At 51.7% G+C, this 27,481-nt stretch overlaps 1 long non-coding RNA gene across 2 annotated transcripts; it reads left to right on the top strand.

The window, feature by feature from the left end:
• Positions 1 to 326: 326 nt before the first annotated feature.
• On the top strand, positions 327 to 27,234 carry LOC140915707 (uncharacterized). Of its 2 annotated transcripts, none has more exons than XR_012160258.1 (3): positions 327 to 502; positions 20,301 to 21,661; positions 22,320 to 27,234. It is a non-coding gene; the product is annotated as an uncharacterized lncRNA (long non-coding RNA). The 2 variants fall into 2 exon arrangements; XR_012160259.1 differs by having other exon boundaries at positions 22,467 to 27,234.
• Positions 27,235 to 27,481: the final 247 nt, after the last annotated feature.

The following is a 27,481-nucleotide window of genomic DNA, read 5'->3' on the forward strand; positions in this document are numbered from 1 at the left end:
CCACCTCCCCTCCTTCTCTCGCTCTCCCTCTCAGACTTAATGACTTCCACATGGGCCTCTGGCATCCTGAGCCAAGCCTCCCAGCATTGTCTGAAATCTCCAAATTTAGAAGAAATATGAAAATTGTCAAATGCTCCTTCCTTAGGGGGTAAAACCAACACTCAGCTGAACTGTCGCAGGTCAAGGCAGCAGGCCCACGTGATCAGGCCGCAGCCAATGGCTCCCCTCGACGCCCCTGACAGATGTGGCCGTCTGCAGCCTGGCCTCCTTTTTCAGCTCATATAAGGTAAAAGAAAAAGGTTTTCCAGATTCTGAGCAGCGTGGAAGGAGTTTTCGCCGAAGACCCCCATGCCAGCTGCTTAAAAAACCCAGGCTGGCAGCACCGGATCCCAGTAGCACGTTATATTTTGAAGAGTGGAGGTGAGGCCCCCCCCTTCTTCCCCGGCTGGGGCCTAGTGCACAGCAGGTGTGAGTGAGTCCTTCGGATCACCGTGCAACATAGGTACGTACACGCCGAGACCGAGAGAAGCAGAGCTGAGTGTGTGCATGAGATTCATTTTGGCACAGCTGCATTTCTTTGTATGTCTATCTATCATATGTACGTAGCTCTGGGTAGAGAGAGAGCTAGCGATAGGAAATCCATAGCTGTAATGGTCCCCATGCTGAAATTCTCTGCTAATGGGAATACCAATCTGTACCAGACACCGGCTTCCCCTTGTAAATGTACCCGATCGCCCAGCTTTGCTACGCTTGCTTTATTCTGTGCTGAAATTTCAGTCTCTGTTTGTGCAACAGCTTAGTTTCTCCCAGGTTGGGTAGGAAGGAGAGCGCAAAGCAGATGGACAGGAGGAAGGGGAATGGCAGGGGGGAAACAAGAATGGGTTTACCAGGGTCCCCCTTCTAGCAAATAATGGGGCCTCAGCCTATGTCTCTCCCCACTCAGATCACACCCAAAGGCTCAAGGCATGTGGGCTGGGGGTGGTGGGGATTGCTGTGTAGCGACCAGCCTTCAGATGGTGTCTGTTTCAGTGGAACACACTATCAGGGGCTGCCTGCCCAAGTGGGGCAGGACAGCCCCTCTCCCCAGTGTAGGGAGGTAGAGCTCTGCATCCTGCTCTCCCCTATTCTGCAGGGGGGAGCTGTAGTTTTGGAGTCAGCGGTGTCCACGCGCAGCTATGCAGAGTGCTGCGAGGAGGTAGGGGTCTGGGATAACAATGCTCAGGGGGGTGTTAGGCCTGATGGTTACACTAGAGAGATTCTGGTGAGTTGGGGAAATTGCTTGAGTCGTGTCTCTGAGCATCTGCAGCCCTGGGATCGGGGGAGGGTTTCCAAGCAGCCCCCAAGACTGTTTGAACCTGCAGTGAATGAACCCACTGCCCTGAGCTGCAGTTCCAAAGGCTGAGTGGCCAGCCCAGCTGGCTCCCTGTGAGAGTGGGGAGCAGGGTGCTCCTGACCCCCAGGGCTGCTGGCCAATGCCCTGCAGGGCAGCTCTCAGCGGCCAGGGCCAATAGTTTGCCCCAAGGCACAGCGAGTCACACTGGGCTGCATTTTGCTCCACATATATTTCCGGGGGGAAAAATAAGTAAGTTGACATCCCAGCCAAAGCTGGCTCCCTGCGCTCCCCAAATGGAAGATGCCAATAGACCATGTTAGCTGCATTGGGTTACAACTGATCTGGCCAGAGATGTTGCTGCCATTTTCCCCGGAGACCTGCAGCAGGCAAAGCAAGTGCTCTGGAGGAAGGGGGAGGGGCTGTTCTGAAGATGTTTAGGGAGGCACCTCTCCTTGCCCAGGAACTCTTTGTGGATCAGTGACTGACAGGATCCTGGCTCACAGGCTGACGGGACCCGCTGCTGCTGGCTTGGCTTGCTTTTCCTCCAGCGAGCAGCGCTGGCTTCCTCCCAATCAGGAGTTTCCGCAGATCCCTGCTTGGTGGCCCTGGCAAAAGGTTGCTGCTCTCTCCAGCTGCTGTTCAGCATGGTTAGAGCGTGTGGGAGAAGAGGGGACCTGTGGCCGAGCCACTTAGCACCCCCTACTTAGGCTGCAGTGAACTCCTAGAGAACACAATGGGGAGGCAGCTGCCTGAAAGCAAATCACTGTATGGGCCTGAGGGCTAGACAGAAAACTATTAGATCCTCGAGGGATCAGAGTCCAGCCTTCTTAGCCTGTCCCCATCCGCAGCTGCCGGAGCAGCCTGGTTCCTGTGTAAATCCAGAGTAATCCCACTGACTTCAGTGGAGCTGCGGCGCATCGACACGGGTGTGAGATCCGTGTCTTGCCACCGGGCTTTGTGCCTCTCTGCCTGTCTGTCTGCCTTTAGGAGTTGGCAGGTGAGCTCAGTGACGGGGTGGGAGGGTCACAAGGCACTTTCAGGAGGCTGCTGGGGGGCTTGCTAGGCTGGTGCCATCTCCTGGCTCCCAAAATGTCTCCTTGTTCTGATCTAGTCAAAGATCCAGCAGGCAAGTCTGCACCGGCTGCTCCAGAAAGGTCTGCAACAGGAGAGCTCAGCTGATTGCCCTGCTAGGGCTGACGTTTCCATAAGGTCACGACTGGCACACCCCTGTTAAATCTCTGCCTTACCATCCCCTCTCCCTGACACCCAGCACACAAAGAACAGAGTGTCTCCCAAGCCCAGACCTTCCCCAGGCACTTGAGTAACCCCAGGGCTGCTCAGATCTCTGGTCATAGCAGGGCTCTTTGCTAAGAGGGTTGCTTGCATCTAAGGGATTCTTCTCTCCCAGAGATACCCAGTCACTCTCCCCTGCTGCCAGCTGTGCAACTTAGGGGATAGACTGATGGACAGTTCAGCCCCAGGGCTGTGGGAAGGACGAGTACCGTGCTCAGGCAGCAGGGGCAGTTCAGAGCTGTCCGTGGCAACAGAACCCCTCTGCTTCCCCCCCCCCACGCCCCCACATCTGTGCACCAAAGTAAAAACACTGGTACCTATTGAGGATTGCAATATCTCAGGCCAAAGGTTGGCCCATGTAACCAAATCAATAACAGGAGGGAAGGACTGGCAAGACACACACACCCTCACCCCACCCCAGTGCTTCCCACTGCAGCTGTTCACTCCTTGGGAAATTCCAACATTGGGGGGAAGGGGAGAGGAGATTGTTCCAAACTGGAACACAAAGCTGTTACTTTGAAACTTCCCAGACAATGAAAATTCTGCAGAATTTTCACTTCAATAATGTCAAATTGTTTTGATTCAATGCACTTGTGTCATTTCAGTTTGGGAAAATGCTTCCTTTTGACCTCATCATTTCAATTCATTTTATTTCTATTTTTATATTATATGACACTATAGAGTGTAACAGTATATTCATATGTTGTATTTAATATAAAAGGCAAAACAAAATAAATTGAAATGATAAAGTCAGAAGGAAATATTTTTACCTTATCAAAATGAAATGAGAAAGCTGAAATTATTTGTTTAGACTGTTGCCCAGGAAAAAATTAATCAAAATTGAGACATTCCGGTGAACCTTTTCAGTTTTGATGAAACCTTTCTTTTCCTATGGAAAACTGTTCTGTCAAAAAAATTGTAACCACAGCTCTATCTACTTCCCACTAGCCCCTCTCAAACCCCCTCCCCCCCCGCCACCAGTTTCGTTATCCCCAGTATCCAGATGGGGAAACTAGGCACAGAGTGCAACCCTGACTTGTACAGTATGTTAATGTTGGAGCTGGGCTTGGACTCCGAAGGTCGTGGCTCCCTGTCCTTGGTCTGACGGAGGAGGAGATGGGGAAACCATCCTCTTGCACCTTAATCTGACCCCAGGAAGGGTCACGCTTGGGGCATGTGGACAGGCTTGACATACAATGGCTTACACTCAGAGAACCCCTTAAAGCAGATTGCCCAGTAATGGCTCTTGTGGGGGACCCTCACATGAACCCTGCCTCTTTTAAAGGACTAATGATCCCTTCTCTGCATGTTGCAGCACAAGCTGGAGTTGCTTGGAAAAGAAAGTTACATCTTCTGGCTAAAGGGAGGAATTCAATCCCTTTGCTACACTTCCAGCGGCAACTGGCCAGGTCACCAGCAGGCATATGACCAGATGTCAGTATTACAGGGACGTAGTCCCCCTGGACTCCCACCCTTCCAACTCACCATACTAGTAGCATTCAGGGGCCCGATTCTGCTCTCGCAGAGACCAGCTGTAGAGTTACGAATGATTTACCCAGTCATAAGCCCTAGAACTGCCTAGTTAGAGAGAGGAGGCTTTAATGCCTTTGTAGTTTCGTGCTGCTAGGTGAGGAGTTCATTTCCAGCACACACTCATGCGTGACGCACCTCTGCCAAAGCTTTCCCAAGGCATTATCAGCAGGCATTCAGGGGAAGGCTGTGTCTAGACAGGCTGCAGCTCTGAGCTGCTCCTGGACAGCGCTGCATTTCCCTCTTTGCTTGTCAGGAGTGTTGTCTGGAGATGATTAAGCTTTGTATTTTTTAACCACAGATTGCAAAATAGGTTCTGGGTTCCAAGGCTGAGAAGCTGGGAAGCTTCCCCCCTTCCCACCCACCCCAGACAAAACCTGCCATCTCCATTCCTTCCTCTCCCTTCTGTCCTGCTCAGCAGGGCCAGATATTACAAGGGTTAAAGGAGTGGGGGTATTGTGTTGTATTGTCTATTGTGTGATTTGTCCCAATCACAACAATTAATAGTGGCGTGTTTTAGTGTGAGTGAGTCAGGGTGCGTGTTGACGTGTGCATTTGTGTTTAATGTGTAAGACTGTGTGTCAGAGTGTGTTGTTTAAAACATGCATATTTGTGTGTGGTTATGTTAGTGTGGTGTGAAATGTGTTTTACAGAATGAGCGTGCAGTTGTGTGTACATTTGTGTGTGTGCTAGACTGGGCATGTTTGGGCATGTTTTGGTGAGAATGTGTGTGGAGAGTGTGTTACAGGGTAATTGTGTAGTTGTGTATGCATTTGTGTGTGTGTTTGAGTGTGTGTGTGTGTGCCGGGAGTAGTGTGCATTATGGGCTGAGGCATATGCCCTCAGCTAACACAGCCCAGGGTTTTAACCTGTGTGCGTGCGTGAGAGGGAGAAAGCTGCCTTTGCTAGTGATTTGAAGCCAGATAGGAAAGGATGAGGCAAGAGGCTGGAAATCTGAGCTCTGGGGCCATTTCATCATTAGAAACCCTGGCCAAAAACACACACAAAGAGACTGAAAGAACAGTAGATGCGCTGAACGGAGCGGTTCCAGGCTAATGCTCTGCACAAAGCAACAGCAAAGAGATGGGCTGAAGTTGCTGTTTCAGTCATGAGGACCCCAGTGACTTTCCACACAGCCAGGTCCTTCAGCCCCCAGTCCCTTCCCTCTCCCTCCCCGCCCCCACGCTGCCTGTCTAGGATAAACCATTGCTCGCCCCCAGCCAATCAGCACCCTGCATTGCTTGACCTTGCCTAGAAGTCCTGGGCCAAGCCAGAGGGCAATGCAAGTGCTCAGCACCTCTCAGGATTTGCTTCTTACCCTGTCCCTGGGTGCAGGGATCCTGATTGACTGGCAAGTGGGTTCCTTTCCCACCTGGTGGAATATGCCATCAGAGCAGGGGGGTGTTACCTAGCTGTCAGTGGGGCTGCCCATTAAGGTGGAATGTCTAATCCCAAATGAACCATCCCACCCCCTCAATGCAGGGCAGAACACCTTGTGATGGGTCTCCCCTCCCCTCCACATGGTAGGAGCTGTGGCCACAAGATGGTGAAGGGGAGTTTCTGGCTATAGGTAAATGGAAGGTGAGAGCTGTCTTGTTTCAAGAGGCTGGCTCGGAGTGTGTTACAAAAGCACCGGGCTGGGGCCTGGGCTCTCCCAGAATGACAATGCTGGACGCCCTCTCTATAGGACAGAGGGGAGAGCGAAGATGGGGTGATGTGCACTTGGGGTTGTGCAGCCAGAAACCATGCATATGTTTGGATGTGTAAGGGCACAGGGACACGTGTGCTTATGTGCATGCTATGCAGGTGAATGTATAGGCAGCAACCAACTTTGTGTGTATATGCAGGAACATGTATGCCTGTGATTGTGTGTGCTCGCACGCATGCATGCAGCTGAGTAGGGTGCATGCACACATGTGGACATGTATGTTTGTGCATGTGTCTATGTATGGGTGAGTATGTTTGCGTGTGTGTTGGTGTATGTATGTCAGCTGGCGTGTGTGTATGGTGGTGTTTGGGTGCACACACAGTGTGTAGTTATAAATGTTTGTGTGTGAGCAACACAACCTTTTATAAGCTCTGTTCATTTTGAAGATACTGAATGTAACCAATATTTATTAAATGAAGGATTATATGTTAATAGTGCTGACTCTCAGTATCAGGCCAGCACAAAACACACAACCATCAACCCAACCCATAGAATACTTGGAGAGCCACAGCAAAGGGTTATGTAGGTGTGTTTATTTTGTGCATTTGACAGCACTTTGGGAGAGTTAGTATCTCTGCTTCCCCTTTACAGAGAGGTAATCAGTTTCTCCCTTGTTAAATGCTCCATCAGGAGGGGCGCAGGAAAACCCTTACAGCTTGTAAAAGGGATTTTGTTAAAACAGGTCAGCTCATGTGTTTTGAAGCAAATGGACGTTTTCAAAACATAGCTTCAGAAAATGCAAATGGCCAGTGTCCCCTTTACAGAAGAGTTATTTGGGCTCTTTGTGCTTTCTGCTGTTACTACTCGAGAGGCAGTCTCAGCGGGACATGCGCATCAGAAGTTTAGGCCCCAGCCCTGCCCACACACATGAGCTTCACTGGCGTTCAGTAGCACCACTCAGACAAGTAAAGTTAAGCATGCACATAAGGGGGTTTGCAGGCTCAGGGGCAAGGATGTTTATTGCAGTTAGAACGTGTACTTAAAGCTATGAGTGAGCGTATTCTCCGCCGGCTAGGCTAGCTACTAAGGGTGTGTCTACACTTCAAGCTGGCGGTGTGGTTTCCAGCTCAAGCAGACTAGCTAAGGCAGTTCTGATTGAGCTTGTGCGTTAAAAGCAGAAGGGTAGCTACAGCAGTGTGAGTAGCCTTGGCTACACTTCTATTTTTAATGTGCTAGCTACCTCGGGTATGTCTCCTCGCGCTGGAAATCACATCCCCACCTGGAAGTGTAGACACACTGTAAATCTCAGCTCAAGCCACAATCTGGTCTGGTGCTCAGGTACTGAAGTGAGCAGCTCCCCCTTTATATGTGGTCATTGGAACCGGCAGGAGCCAATGGACACAATTGGCTGCCCAAGTTGTCCTATGAAGGAGCAGAGATGTCTTTCTGTCTAATTGAGGGGTAAGCCTACCTCTCACTAACGTACTGAGTTCCCAGTTCTCAGCCTTTGTGACACGGATGCCAGGAGGAGTTTTCCTCGTTCTCAGCCTGAACCTTTTCACTGTACATTTTCCTGTGTAGCTACGTGCTACCTTGTTAGTCTGGCTGCAGCTCTTTGCTTCTCCTCACGCACTCACTCGTGAATTCGACTTCCCTTCTTTCATACCCTCATTTCTTTCTGTCACTTAAACCTTTCTGTGCCTCTTTCTCTTTCTTTTCCAAACTCCTCTGAGCCAAGCACGGTTGGCCACCCCTGGGTATCAGAACACCTTCTCCCATGTGCCTGCACACAATACAGACACGTCTTGTGGGGGAAGGTTTAACAAACGGCCCTGTGTAGGAGGCATGCTGTGCGCCGTGATCTGCTAAGAACAGGCTCCTTTTACTTCTTATACAGGCTCAAATTAATTCCAGCGAGCACACATAGCACTTAGATCCCGGTGACCCCCATCCATCTGAAAATCCTAACCTGTCTGACAATGCTGCACCCACTAGAGTTACAAGTAGCCCCCAAGTAACTGAAGGAAGTGAGACCCTTTGTCGCCGTTTATGGTATGCATTCATCAGCCCTTTGTTATTGGCACTGTCCAAGCTCTGGAGAGCCCGTCAGACCCTAGTCCTGCAAGGAGTGCAGCGCCTGTGCAGATCCCATCCACTGCAATGGGCCCCACGCAGAGCTCACGGCAGGAGTGGGGACCCGTCAGCTTCTCCCTGGCTGAAAAGATCCTTTTATAGAGGTATAGCAAGAGCAGAGCAGAGCAGAACAAAGCCTTCTTGCAAAAAGAATGATTTCAAAAAAAAATCTGGCCATGTTATTTAAAGGAGACGCTGTCAGAGAGAGTCATATTTAACCACAAGTTTGTTAAAAAGACTTGAATTTGACTGTGTCCCTTCCCATGCCCCACGTTCTCATGTGATGCCTCCTACCCTACGGAGCAGCTGTGGGAATCAGCTTTGAGGGGAAGCCCTCCCAGATTGGAAGAAGAGTGGTCAACAGCTAAGGCCTTGAAGTTGGCTCCTTGGAGTGGCTCAACAACTCCCAAGTGGCTTTTATTAAAGAGCTGCTCCAGCCTCAATAACTCGCTGGCTGCCCTGGACAGCAATGCAGAGGGGAGCCGACTCCTGCTCAGACTGAATTCCTCCTAACACATTATCCTGCCACATAAATTAATGAGCTTCCCTAGGCCCCACAGCACGCTGCTGGAGACTTCGTATGCTCAGAGGCTCAGCACAGGGAGATGGGAGAACTGGTGGATTCTAGGGTCAAATTTTTATTTGCGAGGGAAGGGAACAGGGGAAAGGCAGGTTATTATTTAGTCCCCGGAAATGGATTTACTCCTCAAGTGTAGGCTCCCCTTGTGGGAGTTGAAGGTTTTGGGTTCAAATCCAGCTATTGGCAGGACTCAAACCAGGGACATTCAGGGCCCGAGAGTCTGATAGCTGCGTGTCCCACCTCCACTGGGGGATGGGATTAGGGCCCTACCCTTCTCTGCTTAGCAGACTCATCAGCATAGGGCGGCAATGCTGGGAAAGCCACCAAACAGCAAAGCTCTCAGTTGGTCATGATGCTACCCATTAAAGGAAGTGGTTTGCTAATGGGACCCATACAGTTTCCAGAACTAGCTTGAGTAAAGGCAATAAAAAGGGAACAGCCACTTAATAAACACTAGCTAGCATGGCAGCTTAATGAGCACCAGCCCCACCATGACTGGGACTCTTAAAGGGGCAGTTCATGGGTTTCCATCCCTCCCCCACACAAAAGAAACTTTAAGGATTATATTTTGCTGCTCACTGCCCAGTCCTGCAGTCCTTGCTCAGACGAAGGGTAAACAGGCTGAGCCAAGTAATTATAGCTCTGTCAGTCTGACTGATCCTCGGCAAGATATTGCAGCAACGGATACAGGACTCTATTAATATAGAATTAAAGGAGAGTAATATAATTAATGCCAATCAACATGGGTGTATGGAAAAATAGATCCTGTCAAGCTGATGTGATACCTTTTTGGATGAGATTACCAATTTGATTTGTGAAAATACTAGTTTTGATGTACTATACTTAGATTTATGTAAGGCTTTGACTTTGTACCGGCCGCCATTTTGATTAAGAAACTAGAACGATATAAAATTAACATGGCACACCTTCAGTGGAGTAAAAGCTGATGAACGGATAGGTCTCAAAATGTAACTGTAAACAGGAAATCATGTGGGCGTGTTTCTAGTGGGGGCTGCAGGGATTTGTTCTTGGCCTTGTGGTATTTAATGTTTTTATCAGTGATCAAATCAGCACTGATAAAGTTTGCAGATGACACAAAAATTGAGGGAGTGGTAATAATAAAGAAAACAGGTCACCAATACAGAGCGCTCTGGATTGCTTGGTAAGCTGGGCACAGGCATATACAATGCATTTTAATACACTTAAATGTAAATGTATACATCTAGGAACAAAAATGTAGGCCACACTTACAGGATGGGAGACTCTCTCCTGGTAAATGGTGACTAAAAAGGATTTGGGGTTCAGGGTGGACAATAGGCTGAACATATGTTCTCAGTGGGGCTAATGAGATCCTTGGTGCAAATCCATGGTACACCCACATCTTGAATACTGTGTGCAGATGTGGTCGCCCCTTCTCAAAAAAGATATATTGGAATTGGAAAAGGGCAACAAAAATTATTAGGGGTATGGAACGGCTTCCGTATGAGGAGAGATTAATAAGACTGGGACTTTTCAGCTTGGAAAAGAGACAGCTAAGGGGAGATTTGATTGAGGTCTGTAAAATCATGACTGGTGTAGAGAAAGTAGATAAGGAAGTGTTGTTTACTACTTCTCATAACACAAGAACTAGGGATCACTAAATGAAATTAATAGGCAGCAGGTTTAAAACAAACAAAAGGAAGTATTTCTTCATACAACACACAGTCAATCTGTGGAACTCCTGGCCAGAGGATGTTGTGAAGGCCAAGACCATAACAGGGCTCAAAAAAGAACTAGATAAATTCATGTAGGATAGGTCCGTCAATAGCTATTAGCCAGGATGGGCAGGGATGGTGTCCCTGGCCTCTGTTTGCCAGAAGCTGGGAATGAGCGACAGGGGATGGAACACTTGATGATTACCTGTTCTGTTTGTTCTCTCTGGGGCACCTGACACTGGCCACTGTCTGAAGACAGGATACTGGGCTAGATGGACCTTTGGTCAGTAGGGCGTTCTTATGTTCTTGGATGCATAACAACCTTGAGTAGGAGGAGAGAGGTTATATCATTTCTGCATTTGCAGTGCTGTGGCCGCTGCTAGAATACTGTGCCCAGTTCTGGTGGCTACAATACAAGAACGAGGTTGATCAGTTGGAGAGGTTTCAGAGAAGAGCCCCAAGAACAATTAAGGGATTAGAAAACATGCCTTACAGTTTTCAGAGTAACAGCCGTGTTAGTCTGTCTTTGCAAAAAGAAAAGGAGTACTTGTGGCACCTTAGAGACTAACCAATTTATCTGAGCATGAGCTTTCGTGAGCTACAGCTCACTTCATCGGATGCATACCGTGGAAACTGCAGTAGACATTATATACACACAGAGACCATGAAACAATACTTCCTCCCACCCCACTGTCCTGCTGGTAATAGCTTATCTAAAGTGATCATCAAGTTGGGCCATTTCCAGCATTTCCAGCTCATGCTCAAATAAATTGGTTAGTCTCTAAGGTGCCACAAGTACTCCTTTTCTTTATGCCTTACAGTGCTAGACTCAAGGAGCTCAATCTATTTAGCATAACTAAGAGCAAATTAAGAGGTTAAATATCTACAGAAAGGAACAAATATTTCAAGCTAGCAGAAGAAAGTATTAAATGATCCAATGGCTGGAAGCTGAAAGTAGACAATTTCAGACTGGACATAAGGTGCAATTTTTTAACAGTGAGGGTAATTAACCATTGGAACAATTGACCAAGGGGTCATGGTGGATTGTCCGACACTGGCAATTTTTAAATCAAGCTTGGGTGTTTGTCCAAAAGATTTGCTATTTTGAGCACGTTCTCTGGCCTGTGTGACAAAGAAGGTCAGACTAGATGATCACAAAAGCCCCTTATGGCCTTGGAATCTATGAATAGCTCCCAAATTAGTGGGCATTTTGCCTGCATCAGGACTGGGCTCTGCATTACCAAAGACCTGTCCAGGCAGTCAGCTCCTCCTGCCTGGTTCATTCCATGACATCCCAGCTGGGAGGCTTGATGGCCTGGGACATCACCAAGGCTGAGGTGCGCTGTGACTTCATGGCATGGGCTTGGGCAGGAGGAAGAGGAGGCCAGGAAGTGTTTGTAGCAGGGGGAACAGCAGAATTTTCTCTTTCCAGCTAAGCCCAGGAGAAGGAGCTAAAATGTTAGCCAGGTTTCTTCTGCTGTAGAGCTTGGTACTTTGTTCTGAATTCTGTGCCCTCTTGCCGGCTCCCTCTGCAGCTTGTCTCCCTCCAACCCAGGTGGAGGCACTGATGGCTTATGCCTCAGCCATTCACGTGCATCCAGGATTCTGACAGCCAGGGATTTTTATCCGGGCTACTTCAACCTTTTGAATTGGACTCCAGAGATTTCCCTCTTCACCTCTCCTCCCGCCGTCCCCTCCGTTCCCCCGCCCTCCCCATCCTCCGCATCACATGGATCTAGCTACTAAAAGAAAACTGGCTCCTGCAGGGCCATTGACGTGACTGTCTCCCCTGGGAATTCACCCTGCAAATTACTTCCTCTTTGCTAGGAATGTGATGTGCAAACAGAGCAAGAGTTGCTCCCAGAGCCCCTAGCTTACACGCCTCAGGAGCACTGGCGAAGTGGTAAGGATTGGGGGGCGGGGGGGGGGTGAAGGAGGTCATCTCAAGACTTTTGACACAAAATCAAGGCTACAGTTTTTGTTTCCAGACACAATTTCCTCTGCATCTCCTTTCCCACGCCCATTCCCCCTCCCCTCCGCCACCCCCGTGCCTGCTTCTGAGAAGGGTAAGGGACAGGCCTGAGCATGAGGGGAAGGGGGGAGAGGCGGGCCAGGCCCTGATGCTGTGCAGGTCTGGCTACTGGAGAGTGGAGGAAGGAAGGCAGGCCTGAGTGAAGGCAGCAGGATGGGGAATGGTGTGATTGTGGGCAGGCTGGTTGGGTGGGGAGGGGCCTGGGAGCAAGGGGAAACTGGATGAAGCTGGGAGAAAATGAGAAGGGCTGGGCGAGAGGCCTGGGAGAAAGCGGTGTGGTGGCTGCTGTCCCATCGCATCTCAGTCACCCCTGCACTGTTCAGGGGAAGGGGAGGCTCCACCTTGCGTTGGCCGAGGACCTGAGGCCCATTTGCTGCCATCCCCACTCTTCCTCAGCAGACCCTGAATGCTGAACTTAGACCAGGAATGCCCTTGCCTAGTCCTGTCCAGGGCTGGTGGCAATTGGGCCCCATCCCCTCCTAGCCTGTTCCCATCTCTGGCCCTAGTTAAAGAGCCTCCAGGTGGGTGGGCAGAGAAATACAATGCTGGGTTCTGATGGACGGAGGGGTGCTAGGCAGAGCTAGGGAATGTAACTGAAGTTCTCTATAGATAGAAACTCGCACCTCAGAAATAATGGATTAAACCTTCCTCCCCCCACACTGCACTATGTCCATCCCCCCAAACTGTGTGTGCCTCTATGTACCCTTCCCTCCTTCCCATAGTGTGCACCATCTCCCCCAGTGCCTTTCTTTCCCGCTCCCTCCCCCCCACCCCGCCACCAGGGTGCGCTGTCCCCTGACTCCACTTGCAGCATGGCGAGGTAGGGAAGATGGGGCCCATGGTGGGGAGGAACATCCCATGGGTGGGGCAATGGCACACACAATTTGGGGTCTTCCTGTGCGTGGCACTGGCCTTGGACTTTGGTTGTTATCAGAACTTTTTGCTAACTTTCAAAACGAGCTCTCAAAGGGGCAGGAATCCCATGTACCACAGCGCTGGCTTCCCATCCTGGACTCCAGCTGGCCCCATGGAAGCCTAGCCTTAGCTCACCAGCTGCAGTGTGGTGAGGGGAGCCTGTCTCCATGACAAGCCCCCTGCCATTTCAGGGAGACTCAGTTGGCAGGTGTGTCTACAAGTGCTCAGACTAAGGCCTCGTAAGACTGAGCACAGAGCAGCACCTTCCCAGCAAGAGGATAAGAATCTTTGGGGGGGGTCAGAGGGAAGGGCAGCAAGAACCCCCCACTCCCTTTGCAACACACCCCAACCACAATGCTAAACCCAACTGCCCTGTTACAAAGTGGGGGCACAGTTGTGGGTCAGGGAAGAAACTGCAGCTGTTTTTTTCACCCTAACAAATGCACACACACACAGTCCCAAACACATCACATGCAAACACATCATTAGGCGTAAATATTTTCTCTCTGATAGTGACTCCCAAAGGCCCATTGTGCTGAATGTGAGACAGACCCAGGGAAGAGAGGATTCCTGCCCACAGGGCTTACCACCTGTCATACTCAGAGTACACACACACACACACAATATACACACAGCCGGTATACACATTGTGCACATCACACACACACACACGATATACACACAGCTGGTATACACATCATGCACAACACACACACGATATACACACAACCAGTATACACATTGTGCACATCACACACACACACACACGATACACACACACCCGGTATACACATCACACACACACACACACGATATACACACACCCGGTATACACATCACACACACACACCCGGTATACACATCACACACACACACACACACACACACACACCCGGTATACACATCACACACACACACACACACGATACACACACACCCGGTATACACATCACGAACATCACACACACACACACGATATACACACACCTGGTATACACATCGTGCACAACACACACACGATATACACACAGACGGTATACACATCGTGCACATCACACACACACACACACGATATACACACAGCCGGTATACACATCGTGCACATCACACACACACACACGATATACACACAGCCGGTATACACATCGCACACACACGATATACACACAGCCGGTATACATATCGTGCACATAACTATACAGGCTTGCATCCATGCACATCCACGGCACCTTCCTGTGGCCTTGCTCACTTCGACAGAGCTGTGGCCTGCAGTTTGGAAGCCTCAGAGAGCACGTGTGTTTGCCCATCATTCTCACAGGGAGCCTAGTTCCCAAGCATGGGCACTAAAATAGGATGTCTGTCCCTGGCATGGCTTGCTCAGACCAGCAGTGGGCATGGGTACCATGAGCCCAGAGGATAGAATGAGAGGCATTTCCCAGCCACAACTTCCAGATGTCTTCACATCATCTCCCCGCTGCACTCATCCCTTCCTCTAAGCCATTAAAACCTGCTCTCTGTTCCTGGCATTATAACTGATCCCAGTAAAGCCCACAGAGCAAGAGCAGCAGCATGAAAGGCCCAGGACTGCATCCCCTGGCCCCCTTGGCTTGCCCCCAGCTCAGCCCCAGGAATCTGCCTCGTTGACCATAAAAGGACAGGCATTTCTCATCCCCTGGAGGGAGGATGGGAAAGGAAAGGCAGTACTATTTATAGCGAGCATCAGGGCCTGGGCCTGAACTCGGGGTTAATCAGCCTGCCAATCTAGGACCAGATTGGGATCTCTCTCCCGCTCTCCTTTTTCCTCATAAACCTTTGATTTAAAACCTGACCTCATGGTGATGAGGCAGGTTTTGGGGAAATACTCTTCTATGCCCCCCTCCCCTGCCCCTTCCCAACCACCCTACAGGGCCCCAAAGGGTTGCCATGAGGCACGGTAGGGGCTCCATGGAGCTGACAGTCTTTGTATGAAATAACACTGCAGTATGTGAGCTGTAGGCACTGGGCTATATACCCGAGGAGTGTTTACAAGGGAGGTGCACTGTGCAATGCTTGGCAAAGAGAGAGGCACGTCTGCCTGAGCGGAGCTAAGCCTGGCTTTGAGACGTGCGAGTAAGAGCTAAGATCACATCAGGGAGGTCTCCCCCTCCAGCTGTCTTGTCTCTGTTCCATCTGTCACAGCATGACATTGGGTCTCAAGCTGCTCCTTGCAGTTAGAGCAACCAAAGTGCCTTGGCAGAGGGCGAGATTCTAGTCCTAGATCCCCATGGCCGCCTGGCACATTGTCCAATGAGCGTTGCACAGCCGTGGGGCACTGGGCGGCAGAGAGGGGAGCTCAGGTCCAGGCGCAAGCGACTGCAATATTAGTTAGTGTTTTGCAACCTGCAAACGCCCCCACTGATGCTGGGGGGAAAAACCCTGAGGGGGGATCTCACAGGGGCAAATAGGATGGCTCAGGCAGGTTCATCCAGGAATGTGCTGATGCCACAGCTGGGAATATGCAAGGAAAACTGAATACAAAGCACAATCCACCTAGAGTTCCCCAGACAGACCTGCAGGTTTGAAGGCCAGTGAAGCTTTTCAATGGGCTTTGGATCAAGCCCCCCGTGTATGAATGCTGGCAAAACATATGGAGGAAGGAAAGGTGCTAGAGAAAGTAATAATGCCTCTTTGCAAAGTCCTGCATTATGGCCCAGGATGGGGAGCCAGGAAGGCCTGAGGTCTAATCATAGCTCTGCCACAGACTTGCTGGGCAGAGCCACCAGGGGAAAAGTTTGGGGCCTGTGAAAAACATCTGTGACAATGAGAAAGTTTTCATTTGTTTCAACGTTTTCTTGGCTTCCTTTAAAAAAAAAGAGAAGAAATCAAAATGGGGGGGGGGGCTTTTGGTTGCTGAAAACTGAAAAAAAATAGGGTTTTGGAGGTTCAATTACAACAAATTTTAGGGACAACAGACAGTGCCTGTAGAAGTGGCCTTTTTAAAAAAAAAATCAATTTTTTAAAATTGAAAAATGGTTTTGAACAGAAACTTTTAGCATCTACTGTGATCAGCTGTCAATCCCTCTGGCCCAGAGGGCTATCTTGGGAATCCAGCCGGCCTTGTGATCTGTCTGTAGCAGGGCTCAGTTCCTGGGAGGATGCACACAATCCAGAAAGATGCAGTGATCCACTGGGCGTGGAGATCTCCCTAACCTGGATCCATGTCTATAACTAATGCAGGAAGAAACACATTCATTTTGTCAGGAAGGTCAGAAAACGGTGGGCCAAATTCTTCCCTGATATCCATTGATGTAAGGGTGGGATACCAGGACTCATGGCTCCAGGGCAGAGCATGCATCACCTGCTGAGACCTGGATTCTGAGCCGAGGGCTACACTTCAAACTTAGATCAACATAGCTGTGGCATTTAGGGGAGTGAAAAATCCATACCCTGGGGCACCATAGCTATGCCAGCCTAACCCCAGTGTAGATGCAGCTAGGTCGATGGAAGACTGCTTCCATCGCCCTTGCTACCACCGGACGTGGTGTTCCTGCAACGACGGAAAAACCCTTCGCTCAATGTAGACTGTGTCTACACTGTGGGATTTTGCCAGCATAGCTATGGCACCATAGCAATCCATAGGAAGGCAACCCCCTCCACTAGAGGGTGGCTGTGTGGTCAAGTGGTCCAGGAGGACACTAGTTTAGATGTTCTGCGGACTCTGTGGTGACCTTGGACAAGTCACTCCATTTTCCTGTGCCTGAGTCAGATCCAGCTAGGAAATTGGGTGAGAAGCAGGAACCTCCTTGCTCCCTAGACATGGAGCCTAAGCCCTGCTTCCCTGCAGAAAGAAATTAGGGAGAAAAATAAATCTCCACCCTGACTGAATTGGCCTTGTCAACACTGGTTCTCCACTTGTAAGGTAACTCCCTTCTCTTCATGTGCCAATTGATTTATACCTGTATCTGTAATTTTCACTCCATGCATCTGAAGAAGTGGGGTTTTTTTACCCACAACAGCTTATGCCCAAATAAATCTGTTTGTCTTAAAAGTGCCACCGGACTCCTCGTTGTTTTTATGTGATAGGGGCAGGCCCAGTGTTTGCTCTGTGCCCCTCTTCAGGGACTGGAAAGGTCTAAGCATGGGAGGATCTTCCCTCTGGCACTGGAGGGAGGAATAGTTCCCAGCAGATGTTTCTCTTCCAAGCGCCGTAGGACGCGCAGCCCTGAGCATTCCAAGAGTGCTTCATGGCATTTCTTCGGCTGCCGTCTCCTCCCTAGGGACAGCAGCTGAGCCCTCAGAGCCCTGCATTCGGGATGACGAGAACTCTGTGCTTTGGTGTTTCCCACCAAGTCGTTTGGTGCAGGGCGATGGCTGGGGCCGGGAGCGGGCCAGGAGCTGGGCAGCTCCTTGGAGCCTGTCCCACGAGCTGGGCTTTGTGCGCTCTCCGCGGGAAGCTTTGATTACCATCCAGAAGTGGGGGACGTGCCAGCACGGCTCTGATCTTGGAGAGCAGAACATGCCCTGGGCCTCTTGGTTTGGAAGCAGCAGCAGGAACATACAGCTCATTACTCACTTGACTGGAGTAAACCCACGCAGGCCTGGAGCTAAAAGGAGGCTCCCTCCCCAGATGCCAGTACCCTCCGCCGCATGCACCCTGGTTTGTTGTTGTAGGGTTGTGCATGAGTGCTGGGGTCATGTACATCTTGGTTTGTTATGCAGTGGTTGATTCTGAGTGCTGGGGCTTCAGACACTGGTTTGTGATTGTAAGGATTCTTAAAAACGGTGATTTGTTATTGTAGGACTGGTTATAAATACTGGGACAGAGCATATCCTGGTTTGTTATTGTAGGGTTGCTTCTGAGCACTGTGCTATTAGTCCTGTTTGAAGGGCAAGGGTAAGCCAGTATTAAAGCATTTCCCTGGAAGACCAACACCCACCTGTGAGAAGTGGCAGGCACTTTGCACTCAACTCCGAGAGTGAAGCAGGGCTCCGACTGTGAGGTCTGCCAAGCACAGCAGTGTCTCCTGAACTGCTCTGGGGGGAAAGCACGGGCGAAAATTAAGCGGATCATCCTCCAAGGAGCTTTGGGAGACAGCTGGGCCCTCTTCACCCCTAGAGCTCACACTCACAGCCTGCAAGCCAGGGCCAGCAGTTTAAATCCCCCATTCCCAGGGGTTGCAGGAGCTGAGAGCGTGTGAGATTTGTGCTCTTTAGACCAAAGCACGGAGGGGAAAGAGTGGGAAAAGGGCTGAGCTGAGCAGCCAGGGAGCACCAGGGATACAAATACCCCTCAGGTCGGCCAGCCACTCCCTTTTTTGTCTCTCTTCATCTTTTCTGTTTGCTCCTCTGTCCTGGGCTCTCTGTGCCGGCCGAGTCTGTTGTCTTTTCTTTTAAACTGGAGGGGTGAACCTCTGTGTGTGTGTGTGTGTGTGTGAGTGCATACATTGGGCACATGCGTGCTGGTGTTTACAGTGTGTGTGGTCCCTTGTTCAGAGACTTCTCTGACCAGAATGGCTGGCTCCCATCTGTGCAGCTGCTGCATTTCTAACCGTTCAGGGAGTAGTGCAGAAAGCATCCATTGGCCCGCAAATCAACCTTTCATTGCTATACCTGGAGCAGCTTCCAGCACATCGCAATGGTGGGCCGTCAGTGTCTGTAGGGCCCCCCAAGACGTGGGGTGGGAGCTGGGACCAGCCAAGGCATCTCCAGTGCAATGCCCAGGGTGACTTCTTGGGGATGAGAACCTCATCACTGCTCTAGTGCCTTCCAGCTCTGCCTAGTCTCACTGCCGGGACCTGCCCACAGCACCAAGGGGAAGGGCAGCACTGCGAATGCCTGGCACATACGCTGAAGCTTTCTGCTGAGTCACCCAGTGCTCATATAGCCTTATGCACACCTAGGAGCCATGCGCTGATACTGGCTGCACTGGGCCCAGTCGCCGGGGGCCTCCCTGGCCATGGACTCTCACACATATCCCATGTGCCAGCACATGTGGGCATTTGCACACACACAAATGTGCACCCAGAATTGTGCGAGCGGGACTGCACAGTGTGTGAGCGCAGGGGTCACTGAAGGGTTCACAGGAATGGTGGAGCTGGGGCTGGAGTGTGTCTGTTGCTCAGCTCACATTACAGACGCTGTCCCTGTTTGCACTGCAGGCTTCCCTCTGGTGTCTGCTTGCTGGGTCTTTAGAGGTGGACTGGGGCACTTGACTAGTTTACAGGACAGGGCAGTGGGAGAAAGGCTAGCGCCCCCCAGGGCACTGCAGGGGACCTGGCCTCAGTTTGGAGGCCTGACCTCCCACTGTCTGGGCGAGGAGCGGGGTGGCTGCAATGGGCTGGGAGTGTTTTGCAGCACTGGAGGAGTCAGGCCTGACAGGTGTCAGGGGTGCAGAGCAGAGGGAAGGATGCTGCGGGGTGGGGTAGATCGTGTGTATCGGGCACTGTAGCTAACTGTACTAAGGGGTAATTTAGAAGCGAGACTGCCATATTCTGGGTGGGATTGCTGAGGAGCCCCACAGGAGTGTTGTCAGCTTGTGCCTCGCACTCTTTCTCCTGCTGTGTTACACTGACCTTCTCCTGCTGCCCACAGATACTAACAATAACAATGATCATAGATTTACCAGAACCAGCCCCCTCCCAACTCCTCCAAGCCAGGCTTTTGGGGTCGAGGGGGGGGTTTTGAGAGCCAGAGTTAGCTCTGAATTTTGCAGCTCAGGCCTGGCTCTAATAATCACACTGCATGTTGCCCTTCTTCCAGCCTCTCATCCCGGTGAGCTAGGCCAGTATTAGTTAGCCTTGTTTTACACAGCTCAGCTTTGCTTGGCAATTGTCCGTGAACACGGCTGGATCTGGCCTGGCTGTGCTCCGCTCCCGGTCAGGACAAGGCTGGCGCTGGGCCTGGCCATGAAAGCCCATGATCCCAGCAGAGTTCCCGTCCCTTGAAACACCCCACTCTCACCATGCATCCACACCAGCTTGGCCTGTGGCCTCTCCAGGCCATAGGGCTGCTATGTCCCAAAAAGCCAAAGAGCTGAGAAGCAGCTCAACTCATGACACTTGTGACTTTCAGCTGGGTTTGCATTGATGTCCTGGCTAGCAAGCCCTGGTGACAGGGCCTTTCCTGGCTGCCTGCTGATCTCCCATTCTCTTTGTCTCTTACAGGCATGTGACGCAGAGGACGCTTGCTGAGTAGCGGAAGCAGTGCACAGCTGACAGCTTTGGCGAAGTCATGACTGAAGGCTGCCTGAAGGGGCTGTCGAGTGACCCATTAAGGGGAGCAGCCTCAGAAATCCAAGCAACTGGCAGCAGGTCAACATGGCCTGTTAGCATAAGCTGATGGTCACTAAGCACCAGCATCTGTCAATGCACGCGCCACCACTTCCAACCACTCTAACTTTCTTGTGACATGTATGTACTCTCACTCTCTCTCTTTCACACACACACACACAAGCACTCACAGATAGGCACATGCACAAATACACACATATTTACCAGTTAATGGACACAATCTTTAGCTTGTGAAATTGCCTCAGACTGGATTCTGTGGTCTTTTGTTTGCACTTTTATAACCTGTCCCTTTGTGTTGCAGAGGGGTATTTACAGGCAGTTAAACAGGTACGTACGAGAACTGGCTCTGAATCAGAATCCCGCCTCTGACCCCCTGGTTCTGAGCTTACAGTTGAACCAGAACAGCCCAAAGGCTGGGAAAGGCTTATCCAGTTCTGGGCCCTGGGCTTTTGTTCCAGTCCAGCTCTTGTCTATACGCGATGTGAAATACCCGTGTGGAGAGGCGTCAAGTTTTGCAGCGTAGTAGTGTTATACACAGGTAAGAACTGGGGATGTGGTGTAGGATGATTCTAGCTAATACACACAGTTAGCTGGAATGGCATAGTCCCCCTAAGCCAGTTTTTGGTGCAGGATTGTTAGGTACTAACAGTCCCATGGAGCTAGTGTAAATGTTGTATAGAAGGGGCGGTTATTGGGGCTGTATGTACTCTCACACTCAGGTAAGTCTGCACGGTTAGTTATTCACTATATAAGGGGAAGGCTGGCCTCTCTCTATACAGAATACAGGAGAGGGTAGCTTCAGCTTAAGGTCCTTATTTGTGTGTTTTCTTTGGTGCTGTGATAGCTCATCACCTAAAACTCCATCCTCCCCAAACCAGCCTCAGACCTGCCTACTCTGAGCTGGGATCTGCCCCCATCTGCTATTTGCCTTATGTTGTTTGGCTGCATTGTCACTGGCGGGTTTGCAGCTCTGGTGAGTTGACACATTCCCTCACTGCTGTTGCTCATGTTCTGAGTAAAAAATGCCTTTCTCTGCAGATCGGGAGGGTGCATCCCTCACAACGGGCCAGGCCAGGTTTGTATCACAGCACAGAGCGAAGGTTTGCTGTGTGGCTCAGCCCAGAAGAGGATGGTCTCTCCATCTGGGGCTGGCTTATTGCCTGTGGGTAGGAGACTCCTGGGATCTCTTTGCGTCAGCATCCTCTCCATGCTAGCCAGGAGGAAAGAGATACTGGGTGAGCATTTTGAAAGTTGGCTGCCTTGTTATCATCCTCTCGGTTCTCCTGGGAGTCTGTGTGCCATTTTCCTTTCATGTGCTGAGCCATCTCTCTCAGCTAGTCCTTTAGTGAGTGCCTCCTGTCTCTCTGACCGCCAGCAGATTGATTTCCAAACATGGCTGCAGCTTGCTGCTCGCTTGCCCAACCAGTTCTGGGCCTGGAGATAACGCCACAGCTGGAAATATTTCTAACCCCCTGATCTTTCAGGGCTGTGCTTTCAGGTGGCTTGTTCAAACCACTTCAAGGCTGAAACCTGAAAGAGCTGATGTGGTAAGCCAGTCTGCTCTGCTCCTGTCTAGCCCTGGTGACTGCAGAGAAGCCAGGGGCAAAGCTTGCAGCTTGCAATAGGAGAAATGTACCCTGGCCAGGAGAGGGTGTTGTGTTAAGAGGGTTTCTCCCATTTGTGTGATGATCTCTGTGATGTCTGGAAAGGTGTTGATTCCTGTGGCGCAGGTGGAAAAGCTGATCTGAGCCTGTGCGTCTGATACCTGGTCTATGGGCTGTTATAGGTGGGCTGCCTGCAAATAGCTGGGGAAGGCTGGGAGAGCTACTTTCCCAGCTGTTTTTCCGATTCTGCACAAGCCTGGCTTTAATTTTGCTCTTTTCTTTCCCTCAGTGAACCTGGAAACATGGGATTGGTTGGGAGCAGGGGGGTTGGCGCTGGAGAAGGACCAGGACTCTTGGTACCATTGGACGGTCCTGGTTCCTGCTCCGCCCGTTGGAGTTAGCTGTAGAACTGACACCTGGCTTGCACTTTGCTCAGCTCCGTGGAGGCAGCTCCGTTTCTGTGGACTCCAAGCCAGGATCCACGGGTTGGATAGAGGACGTAGAGGAGAGAAGAGGCGCTGCCAGCGCACCGGATGGAAGGAACTCCAGCCTCGAGAGCTGCCATCTGCTTCTTGTCAGGTTGCTGTGCGCATCCGTTCCTGGCTGCCTGCTGACGGAGGTTGCTGGATCCCAGCATGAGAACGTTGTTATGACAGATGGTCTGTTTACCGCTTTTCATCCCTGCTCAGGATTGCACAGGATGTTAGTGCTTGTCTGCAAAAGACATTTCTGGGTCTGGTCTCTCGCCCTCCCCCACTGTCCTTTTGCTCTCTCCACCCACCTCCTTCTCACCCCCTCTTTTCTCCCCACCTCCAGTGCTCTCTGTTGCTACCATCTATGGTTCTGATCTGTGCACGCAAGCCTCATGGGATTCCTTCCTGAAACACCTCTGCCCACAGTGTAGGCCTCCCCTCCATGCTAGTCAAGCCGCACAAGTGAGCAGATTTTGTTGAGAGTCTCAGCTCCAGGGGCGACAGCTGGGATCAGCATTGGCTCCTAAGCCTTCAAGCAGGTGTTGGCCAGCTGTGTGGCCTCTGTCACAATCAAGATGCGCTGTTGCTTCATTCAGGGGTGAGGATCAGAGAGGCTGGTTTGACTTCCATTAACTCCTTTATGCCTGAGCCGTTCCCAGCTGGCACGTGTCCAGGGATGGGGAACATGCAAGGGAGGGGGTTGAATTGCTAACATTGTATTGGAGACCCAATGCCCTGGCCCTACCACTAGCCAGAGGCATTCTCCCTGCTGCTGACTTTGCAGACATCTCACTGCGAGTTCTGGCTGGAAGGGCCCAATAGCCCAGGGCTCCCATACAGACATCAGTATTGCCCTAGTAACGCCTTCCCTGAGCTCTTGGCATCTCTCCACTCTGCCCTCTGCCCAGGCAACAGCTCCAGCAACACCCCTCCATCCCTCCCCGCATCTGCTGCAAATCCTGGGACCCAGAAATCCACCACCGTCTGCTCTCCTGTTCGGTCCAAGGGGCGCAGACTCCTCCCAGTGTCCCCCAGCAGCAGGGACAGTCCGGCTGGCATGCTGGGCGGGCCCTCGGCTAACCCAAGCAGCCCCTGCTGCACGCAGCACTTTGGGAAATGCAATGCAAACAGTTTATGCTGGGATCAGCTCTCCTCATAAACACACTGAGACGCTTCCAATTGCCTAAATAGCCCCCAGGCACAGCTCAGGGCCTGTCCTGCTCTTTGTCCACAGCAGAGGGGCTGATTAATGGGCTTCTTTCCGGAGGAAACCGCAGTCCTGCTTTCCATAGCCCTGCTGACCTGCCCCTCCCTCCCCCTCAGCAGGTCTCCCAGGGCCAGCCAGCCATCTGCAGCCGTGTTTAGTGCAGGAGGCATAAATTACATGCCAGCTCAGCTTCAGAGAGACAGGAGCCTCCACTGCCATATAAAGAAAAGGCGTACTTGTGGCACCTTAGAGACTAACCAATTTATTTGAGCATGAGCTTTCGTGAGCTACAGCTCACTTCATCGGATGCATACCGTGGAAACTGCCACAAGTTTTTTCATGCAGTTGATAGATTTCCACTCCATACGGCTAAATGCAGTGCCTTGCATAATGACAGGTTTCAGAGTAACAGCCGTGTTAGTCTGTATTCGCAAAAAGAAAAGGAGTACTTGTGGCACCTTAGAGACTAACCAATTTATTTGAGCATGAGCTTTTGTGAGCTGCAGCTCACTTCATCGGATGCATACCGTGGAAACTGCCAACAAGTTTTTTCATGCAGTTGATAGATTTCCACTGCCATATAGGGGACTGAAGAGGCCTGGGAACCTCAGTCAGGCCCTGTTTACTTCCTCTCCTCGCCTTCTGCTCCCATTTCATGGGGGACTGTCTGTCTATGTAGCTATCTCTGGGCTTACCCTGCACCCAGCACCCCAGTATCTGGGCCTCATGGCTCTGTGGCCTTTGTCTGTTCTTTGCTTTTCAAACAGAAGCTCGTGTCCTTTCCCCAGGAGCTCCACTGGCCGGATTGACAGCCCTGGAGCCAAAGGTCCCTGCTTAGCCCCAGAACGTGCCCGGCTACGCAGCAAGTGTCCGCTGCCCACCCCGACCTGGCAGAAGGCACTGCAGTCAGGCCCATTCAGCCTCTCTGCTGCAGCTGCCAACAAGGGGTCAGTCAGGTCGTTCACGGTGGCCGTTCCATGGGGAAGTGAACTCAGATCTAGCCAAGGCCATTCCAAGTCAAGGCCTCCAGCCAGCTTGCACTGGGAAGAGCAGCATCTGGAGCAGTGAGCGGATAACCCCCATGAAGTGCTTGGAATGTGCTGGTACAAGGCCTCTGTGAACCCTGGGTTTCCCTGGAGCCCTCCCCCCTGAGGAGTATGCCAGCCTCACCCTTTGCTGGGGTAATGGCAATGTATTCTCCCCCCACCCTCAGCATCTGTACATCGTTGTGGGTCACCCCAGGCTCTTGTGAGCTCCTTAAAACCCTGGCTGTCCAACTCCATACCGCTCACGTCTCTCATGCATGGGTGCCTGCCACACTGACTCAACTCCCCAGCTCCTCTCCCAGCCTGCTCTGGGCTCCGCATAAAACCCAGACTGGCTCTTTGCAGGTGGCCTCATCCCATGTTTCATTAGCTGCTCCTACCCCAAACAGCCCTTTCCCTGCCCTTGGCCGTACAGCTCCTTCCGCTGACCCATGGCTGCTGCTGCACCTTCGCCCCGCTCTGCCCGAAATCCCAGCAGGAACCGTGCCATGTCACTGCTGACACACTCTGTGATCAGGGCGCGTGACAGCAGGAGGGGGCTGGAGACAGACACACGGTGCCTGAGACACACATATATACACCCATCCTAAATCAGCTATACCCAGTCACACACACTCACAGAGACACAGCTCTCTCTCTCTCTCCCTCTCCCCCCCGCCACATGTCTGTGCGAGGCAACGCTGGATGGCTACAGATGGAGCTCCATCAATGTCTCCCAGCCCAAGGTGCAGTGCTGCATCTCTGGTCAGTTGTGAGTCTGAGATGAAGCACTGTAGCTCGGGAAGGGAGGAACTGTGCAGCAGAGGGACATGCATCCGTTCAACAGGCCGCACGGGAGCCCAGGCCAGCAGGACTTATGGCTCCAGGCAGCAGCTTCTCTTGATGGGCAGCAAGAAGGGAAGACTCGCCACTTGGGTTCAGACCGAAGGAGTGGCATAGGGTGTGAACTGGGGAGACAAACCCCCTGGCCACCTGAGGCTCAGCGCAGAGGTACAGGGGAAGGTCTCTCGCACCAACCAGGCCACAGGGTGGTCTTCTGGTTCCAGGCAGGGGGTGGGAAGGTTAGGAGGGATTTTCAGGAAGCCTGTTATCAAGGCAGCCTCTAGTTGCCCTGCAGTTGCCTTCATTGCTGGCTCTCTGTCCCAGTCTCCCCGCTGAACCCTAAGGTTGGGTTTCAAAGAGCTCTGGGTGTGCACGTGTGAATGCACCTATGTGGATCTGTCAGCACAGTGAGTATGCATGTGCCGGCCATGCTAATTCCCTCCCCTTCCATGGGCAGAGTGTGGCTTGCCTATCCCAGCTGCACTTTGGGAACGTTCCCTAACGCTCGGCAAGGAGCCCGGAGCAGAGAGGAGCTCTGGGGAATGACCCTCGCCCATTACAAGAGCTCAGATCTGTTAGGCCTGGGCAGGAGACGGACTCCATGGCAGTAGAGCCCCCCAGGGCTGGCCATTTGAGGATCCTATGTCGCAGAGTGCTTATCTCGAGCTGTAAGGCAGAGAGACATGTATGGGGTTGCAGGAGGTATAAGGAAGTGGCACACCCCAAATAGTGGGCTGGAACTTCATGGTTAGTGCCTGTGGGCTTGTGCTGCACCCCCCTCCAAAGTCCCCTGGGAATGCAAGGCATGTTAAGGGGGATTCATCTTCCACAGTGGGAGTAAATTGGCTAAAGGAATGAAGGGGGGGGGCTGACAGGGGTCAGTGCAGGGAGGTCACAAGCTGGGTTTAGACACCTGTGTAGCACTCCCTCAGGGTGGCACCTGGCGCTGTGGATGGCTAAAGGATGCTCAAGTACTGGGGACGGCGGAAACCACACTTTCTCTCCCCGCCGTGTCCTCAGGGTCCAGTTTTCCCAGGAATCCCTTAGGCACTATGACGGGGATTCCTGGAAATACTGTTCTTGAGGCCATGGCTCAGCAGCTGGAGAAGACCTGCCCCCTTCCGATGCAGAGCCCTCCAGAAGTCAGCGGAGCTGGAGAGCAAGGTTTGGAAGCACGTCTGGGGATTCGCTTCTGGCAATTCCAGGCTGAGAGGAAGGGAGGATGGGAGGGCGGAGCCCTCCAGCGCTGTCATGCCATGGCCATGCTGGGTGTGTGTGTGTGTGTGGGGGGGGGGTGAGCCCTGGTTTAACTCACCCCAGGTCCTCCAGACCAAGGTACAAGGCCCAAGCTCAGCCAAGTGCATAGGAGCTATTGCACCCCCCAAGACCATAACTCAGTGCAGTGCAAAGCAATCTAGGGGACCACCAGCAGGCCCGGAAGCTGCCCTATGTGCTGGGATCCTGCAGGAACGGAGCCTCTTCCTTTATTAGCTCAGAGCTGGGAGTCACCGCTTCCCTTTGTATCTCCCAATCACCCCACTCCCTGGTGTGCTGCCATCAGGGCTGTGGGGTGAGTCGCACATGAGTAAACGCCTCCCCGGGGTCCTGGGTGTGTTACTTGGTCGCTGCTGTGTAAATAAAGATCTGGGTTCATCACGCAACTTGTCTGTGGCTGGTTTTTTTGTGGGGCGAAGGGAAGTCATGCCCTACCATCAGCAAGTACAAACAGGGCAGCATGGGGCAATCAACTCCACAGATCGCCACCCATTGCAGCCTCTGCCCCTCCTAGGCAAGGAGCAGCTCAGCGAGCTAGCTCTTTGGTTCCGTACCTAGGGCTGGTCACCACCTAGTGCCACAAGGCCCTTGCCTAGTTACGTTCCTGGTACTACCCCAACAGACTTGT

The sequence above is a fragment of the Lepidochelys kempii genome, chromosome 8, assembly GCF_965140265.1.
Source record: "Lepidochelys kempii isolate rLepKem1 chromosome 8, rLepKem1.hap2, whole genome shotgun sequence".
Lineage (NCBI taxonomy): Eukaryota > Metazoa > Chordata > Testudines > Cheloniidae > Lepidochelys > Lepidochelys kempii.